Source organism: Babylonia areolata, chromosome 1 (genome assembly GCF_041734735.1).
Source record: "Babylonia areolata isolate BAREFJ2019XMU chromosome 1, ASM4173473v1, whole genome shotgun sequence".
NCBI classification, from domain to species: Eukaryota; Metazoa; Mollusca; class Gastropoda; order Neogastropoda; family Buccinidae; genus Babylonia; species Babylonia areolata.
The window spans coordinates 78,561,835-78,569,334 of record NC_134876.1 but is presented as its reverse complement, the minus strand read 5'-3'; the positions used below and the strand labels follow the sequence as shown (position 1 = coordinate 78,569,334).

Sequence of the window (7,500 nt, the reverse complement as noted above, 5' to 3'; positions counted from 1 at the left end):
ACCTGTTAGTCCCCGTAATTTCCTTCGTGTGGAAACGCAAACAGAAGATCAAGTATGCATGTTGAAGATCTCACATTACATGTCTTCACGCTCAGTGGATGATGGAATCAGAAACACGCACAGCGTGCCCACCGCCCTCCCATACTTGGAGACTGGCCACCTAAACGGTAGGCTAAATATGGTTACACATGCAAACAGCCCATTCTGTGAACACTTGAACCGTAGGAGTGGTGGCCTATTAACGAGGAAGAATAGGAGGAGGAGGCGAGCATGATCGTTCACCAAAGAAATGATGAGGCAGGATTTAAAAAAAAAAAGAAAAAAAAGAGGACATTAACGATGTGATACAGCACAACCTTCAAGCGTCGGTCAAATCGCACCAAGCCCAGACCCCGACATCAACCTTAGTCCACCCGCGAACACGTCAGCTGTCTGTCGTAACGACGCCAGAGCGAGAAGACAATAGATAAGCATCCCTCGAGGTTCTGTACACGCTTGTATGCACAATCAGTGCCAGGGGATCTGGCGAATGGTAAATACAGCGTTCTGTATTCATGGAGGTTTATTTGGGGGACCCATTGATGCGGTCTGGTTCGCGTTAGAAATTGTTCCAGAATTGGCGGGCGATGCGGGGCGGGGATGGGTGGGTGGGTGGGAGGGGGTTAATCTTTTGCCTGAGGGACAGGGGGCCCCTTATTAAAGAGGTGATTGTCTGCATCTGACACTAGAAACACGTGAAGGATTGCAGTTTTTTGGTGTTTGGCTGTCGCGACTGAGTCTGGTCTGACGCCCCCAGCATGGTGCGTCTGCGAATGCATTTGGGATCTCTGTGCTGATGGGGATGTCTGGAAGAACAGCATCAGATTGTTGAAAACATGCCAGACACCTCGTGGTGGGCTGAAAGTATACCAGACACTTCGTGATGGCTGAATCAAATTTGCCTGTAAAATCGGAATTCGTGGATTTGACTTTTAGAAGACTGGGTGCACACACACACACACACACACACAGACACACACACACACACAGACACACACACACACACACGCGCGCACACATACACACAGATTCACACATATTATACACAATCAACGTACACGCGGCCACAAAAGCGACTCTCTCAACCCATCAACCCATTTCTTTCTGTTAAGAGTCAGAAACAAAGACGTATAGTTATGGTCCACCGATAAGGTCAGGAGTTCTCCTTTGCTACTGGTAATACCCTGACCCAGTACTACCTGCTGCATGCAGGGAGCGAACTCAGGAAAATTCGATCTGGAGAGGAGTGGGCTCCACCAGATTTGACTTGCCGAAGACACCGTGCATGGAGGATCCATTGGTCTTGCTGAACCAATCCTCCAAGGAACTGTTGATGAAGGGAGACGGAGTTTGAGAAGAAGACAGAAAAAAAAAGAAACGATGTACTGATAATGTTGCGGAATGAACGGGAAACACACAACCCACTGACCGACAGGAGCCTGGTGAACAATGTTTCCACGCGGCTCTTCACAGAGTTATGGAAGAGGAACAAGAACAAGAAGGGACCAATCCTCTAAGGATCTGTTCATGAAGTAACTGTAGTGGAGTGATGGCCTAGAGGTAACGCGTCCGCCTAGAAAGCGGGAGAATCTGAGCGCGCTGGTTCGAATCACGGCTCAGCCGCCGATATTTTCTCCCCCTCCACTATAGACTTTGAGTGGTGGTCTGGACGCTAGTCATTCGGATGAGATGATAAACCGAGGTCCCGTGTGCAACATGCACTTATCGCACGTAAAAGAACCCACGGCAACAAAAGGGTTGTTCCTGGCAAAATTCTGTAAAAAAATCCACTTCGATAGGATAAACAAATAAAACTGCACGCAGGAAAAAAAGAGAAAAAAACATGGGTGGCGCTGTAGTGTAGTGACGTGCTCTCCTTGGGGAGAGCAGCCCGAATTCCACACAGAGAAATATGTGTGAGAAAAAGAAATACAAATACAAATGAAGGAAGACGGAAAGGAGGACCGGGGACAAAAAACAAAACAAAACAAAAAAACAAACAAAAAAAAACAACACAAAAAAACAAACGATGGGCTGACAATATTGCAGAATGGACGGGAATCCATTTGCAGAAGCCCAGGCTTTGACATACAACCGATGGACCTGGACGAATTTGGTGAACAATGCTTCTTCGCCGCTCTCCACAGACTTAAAGAAGAAGAAGAAAGAGGAGAAGGAGGAGAAGAGGTATGGTTCGCAGTAACATTCATGGACAATCAGATACGTTGAATGGAACAGCGACAAATGCAATGTGATGCTTATTCCCATGTTCGGCTGACATGTATCATTGATACAATTATTTTTAAAAAAATGGTCGAATGCAAGATTGTGCATGTTTATCTCTGGCCTGAAAGACTCCATCTCTTGAAGAGGATTGGGTCTGCATCGGAAACAAACTACACGGAACAGTGTACTGGGTTTCGGCTTGCTGCAAGATAAACAGAGGTCCCGTGTGCAGCACGCACTTGGCGCACTGAAAAAGAACCCATGGCAACGAGAGTGTTGTCCTCTGGCGAAATTACGTAAAATGAAATCCACTTTCATAGGTACACAAATATGTAAGCATGCACTCAAGGCCTGACTAAGCGCGTTGGGTTATGCTGCTGGTCAGGCATCTGCTCAGCAGATGTGGTGTGGCGTGTATGGATTTGTCCGAACGCAGTGACGCCTCCTTGAGAAAGTGAAACTGAAACTGAAACTGCAAGAAGTTGCTGCCTCCTGTTCCCATGCTAACTGATCGTGTTGGTACGGCAGTAAAAGAAAAGGAAGGAAAAAAAAACCCCAAAAGAAAAGAAGTATCGTAAAACAAATTTACGGGGTTGAAACTATATTTCTCAGAGTGTAAAATCCCTGTGTTATCATCAAATTACCTTCGTCTTTTGTACCGCTAACGGCATGCTTGTTTGATTATCACGCAGCTTTCATGACAATAATTCTGCCAAGCTGTAAAGGAATGGTACAACCAGACATATGATTCTGAACGTCATTTCGTTTCTGGTTTCAATCGACCAGGCAATGTTCCCAGAGAAAAACAGCGAAAGGTTTTCGCATGTTTGCAGGCAAGTATCGGAAGGCATACAGCATCGTACTTTCCAGATGCTGATTCCTTGGGAGATGATCATTAATCAAAGAAACCCGGGGCTGTTGGAGATACATTTCTATGAATATATTGAGTGCCCCGAGAGACTGGATACTCTGCAGGGATTGTGCTGTATTTCATTGAATATGTATTGGATGTCTGATAGAAAAGGATGGCAATGCCCTTCCGTAATCACACATTCATTTATCTCTTTCTGTCCCTGCACCTCCCTCCTCTCTCTCTCTCTCTCTCTCTCTCTCTCTCTCTCTCTCTCTCTCTCTCTCTCTCTCACCCACTCATTTTTTCTCTTTCTCTCTCTCAATGTGTCTCTTTCTATCACTCTCTCTCCCACTCACCCACTAATTTCCCTTTCTTTTTTCTCCACCACCTCTCTCTTTCTCCCTCCCCCCTTCTCTCTCTCTCACCCACTCATCTCTCTCTTTCTCTATCACTGTGTCTCCCACTCATCCACTCATTTCTCTCTCTTTAATCTCCCCCACCCTCTCTCCCTCTCCTCTCTCTCTCTCTCTCCCTCTCTCTCTCTCTCTCTCCCTCTCTCTCTCACTCCCTCTCCCCCCCCCCTCTCTCTCTCTCTATGCCTGTTGCCTCTGCCTACACCGTTAGGGCAAGGAACGAAGAATTATGAGAACTGCAACAGATGTGTTGTGTTTCAGATATACTCTTGTGCTACATGGTAAGAGACCGACCGATGGACACAAAACAGCACCAGAATAATGTGTAATCTGCGTTTATGTGCATACCTGCCAAAGACCATTGCCACGACTGTCTTGAATAATAACAAGTTTCCCGAGAACAGGATTTGGTTAACTGACCTCTGGCCTGGAACATTTCATCCCTAACTGACGATGATCGGGTCTTCTTCTTCTTCTTGATTTTGTTCCCCTGATCAACTCACAGATATATGGACAATACTATGAAACCCCGTCTGACTATAATGCAGTTTCTATAAGCAATTTGTCAAGCATTGTAATATCTGTAACCTATTTCCATGACCAGACAGAATAAGAAATGATAGAAGATCAGTGTCAAAGCACAATGATCTAACCCGCCCCTTTCGTTGTGTTCTAACGTTTGCCGCATGTGAGGGGTGAATTCCCATGGGGCATGAAATGTACTTAACATCGGCATCAACTGGTGGTCGGCGTTAGGTTTGCTTGGTAAAAACCCAGACACGTGATTCTGAACACCTCTTGTGGGTTAAAAAAAGAAAAAGAAAAAAAAAAAAAGAATCGACTAGGAACTGTTCACAGAGAATGCAGATCACTATTTTCATGAGATGGAAGTCAAGTACAGGAAATAGTTTGGCATCATACTTTTCAGTTGCTGGTTCTATTAATTTCTTATAAAACACTGTACTGAATAAATACATACCCAAATGGGTAGAGGGAAAGGATAGGGAGGGGGTAAGATAGTGGGGGGTGGGGGTGGTCACAGGGATGGCAGGAAGGTAGGGTAGAGGGTGTGAGATAGGATAGGGGTTTGATGGGAGCAATAGCCGAGTGTTTAAAGCGGGTTCGAATCCCGGTGACGGCGCCTGGTGGGTAAAGGGTGGAGATTTTTCCGACCTCCCAGGTCAACATGTGTGCAGACCTGCTAGTGCCTGACCCCCCCCCCCTTGTGTATACACAAGCAGAAGATAAGATACACACGTTAAAGATCATGTAATCCATACCAGCGTTCGGTGGGTTATGGAAACAAGAACATACCAAACATGCACAACCCCGAAAGCGGAGTATGGCTGCCAACATGGCGGGGTGAAAAAAACAACAACCGGTCATTCACGTAAAAGCCCACTCGTGTACAACGAGTGAACGTGGGAGCTGCATCCCACAAACGCAGAAGAAGAAGAAAAAGAAGAAGGGTAGAACAAAGAAGAAAGAACAAGAACACCAAAAGCAGTGGGACAGTAGTCCTGACCATGGGGAAGAAACAACACCAAAAGGATAAGCTGTACCTGACGACCAAAGAATGGAAACATGAATGGGGTGGTTATAAAGGAACCCAGAACACTGGTGAAAATTCCAGATTCAGACGACTGCCATTTAGTTGTTGCAGCCTGTCATTCCAGCCCTTTGAAAACCCTTGGTGCACAAAGGAAGGTGTCATCTTTGACCTTATGAACATTGTGCCGTTCCTGAAGAAATACGGCATCAACCCAGCCACAGGGGAGAAAATGAGTGCAAAAGACTTGATTCGACTCAACTTTCACAAAAACTCTGAAGGGAAGTACCACTGCCCTGTGACGTTCAAGGTGTTCAATGAGAACACACACATCGTGGCCATCCGACCCACAGGCAATGTGTACTGTCATGACGCGGTGGAAAGGCTGAATGTGAAGACCAAAAGTCTGAAAGACCTGATCACTGACGAGCCATTCACCCGTAAAGACATCATTACCATTCAGGATCCTACCAACCTGGACAAGTTCAACATCCAGGCCTTCTACTATGTCAGGAAGAACCTCAGGGTGACCGATGAAGAGGAGGAGAAGGCCAGGAGGGACCCGCGGTTCAACCTCAGGCTGATCAACAACGAAGCCGAGTCTGCCCTGGACGCCTTGGAGAAGGAGTACACACCCTCCCCTTACCTGGGTCAGAAAGATGCCAGACCACAGAAGGCAGACAAGTTTAATGCTGCATCCTACTCCACGGGTCACGTGGCCGCGGCCTTCACCTCCACCGCACTGGACCCCGAGACAGAGCATCAGGCAGCACTGATTGAGGAGGATGTGTTGAGGTACGAACGTGTGCGGAAGAAGGGGTATGTGCGGCTGATGACGTCCAAGGGCCCGCTGAACGTGGAGTTGCACTGCGACATGGTGCCCCGCACCTGTGAGAACTTCCTCACGCTCTGTGCCCGCCACTACTACGATGGCACCGTCTTCCAGCGCTCCATCCGCAACTTCATTATTCAGGGAGGTGACCCAACTGGCACAGGGAAAGGCGGGAAGTCTGCGTGAGGCGAGGCCTTCAAAGACGAGCTGAAGCCCAACCTGGTGCACTCAGGACGCGGAGTGCTGAGCATGGCCAACAACGGACCCAACACCAACAAGTCACAGTTTTTCTTCACCTTTAGGTCAGCAAGGCACTTGGATGGGAAACATGCCGTGTTTGGAAGGTTGGTGGGGGGGCTGGAGACTCTGGACGCCATGGAGAAAGTGGAAGTGGACAAGAAGGACCGATCCAAGGAAGAGATACGGATAGAAATCTGCACCATCTTTGTCAACCCCTACGAGGAGGCAGATGAACAGCTGGCGCAGGAGAGGGAGGAGGAGGCGGCCCGGCTGAAGGCGGAGGAAGAGGACGCCAAACGGAAGAAACGGGAAGCCAGGGTGGACTCGGGACCGCGGGTCTTCAAGCAAGGAGTTGGGAAATACATCAACTCTGCTGCATTAAAACGGACAGCCGAGGCAGCAGACGACACGCATCCCAACTCCAGTGACACATCCAAAAAGCGGAAGACAGGGGAGGGAACTGCCACCTACAAACTGAGTGACTTCAGTGCCTGGTGACCGCTTCTACCACATCCCCCCACCCCACCCCCACACCCCCCCTTTTTTTTTTGGTAATGCTTCATAGTGCTTTTGACAACGTGGACAGCACTTTGGGTTGAAATGGGAGGGGGACATCACAGACTGGACAACGTGTGTTTCTTGTCGCCGTCCATAGGATGACTGGTGTAAATAAGGTATGTAGAAATAAAAATTTAAAAAAAAAAAAAAAAAAGAAGAAGAAGAAGGATAGGGGTTTGGTGGGGATGAGGGGTAGGATAGGGGGGTAGGCTATTGAGGTTACTAGGTTGGGGGGGATAGGTGGATTAGACAGGGGTAGGAGGAGGTGGGGGAGTAGAGTGGGTTGGATAGTTGGGGGGGTAGAATTTCCATCCAGTCAACTTTCACTCCAAGTCAGCACACTCCTCTGTTTCCCAATCCCCTACCTAGTATCCTCCGGTACCTCCCAGTCCCAACCCTACCCCCCGTGCACACACACACACGCACACACACACACACACACACACACACACACACACACACACACACACACACACACACACACACACACACACACACACACACACACACACACACCCACCTAAGCAAGTACATCGTTACATTTTGCCACCTTTATCGTTGATTTGTGTTTGTTAATTGATTTTTAACTGATTTATGTACAATTTTTTAACAACATATATTTATTAACGGTTTACATACATATTAAACGCACGTGTACCTAGACAAAGAGCACGCTAAGCAGACAGACGGAGAGAGGGTGGGAAGTGAAAATTGTGCAGACAGGGTAGGTAGGGAGAGAGAAAGCACTAGCAAGTCATAAATATAACTTCAAGGGCAACGAGTACTCGTC

General features: G+C 47.6%; 1 protein-coding gene and 1 pseudogene across 1 annotated transcript in view; both read left to right on the top strand.

The window, feature by feature from the left end:
• Positions 1-7,500, top strand: part of LOC143289032 (synaptotagmin-15-like) — a 258,589-nt gene that overhangs the window by 159,985 nt on the left and 91,104 nt on the right. The gene's annotated exons all lie outside the window — the stretch shown is intronic.
• LOC143293680 (RING-type E3 ubiquitin-protein ligase PPIL2 pseudogene) lies at positions 5,011-6,696 on the top strand (annotated as a pseudogene).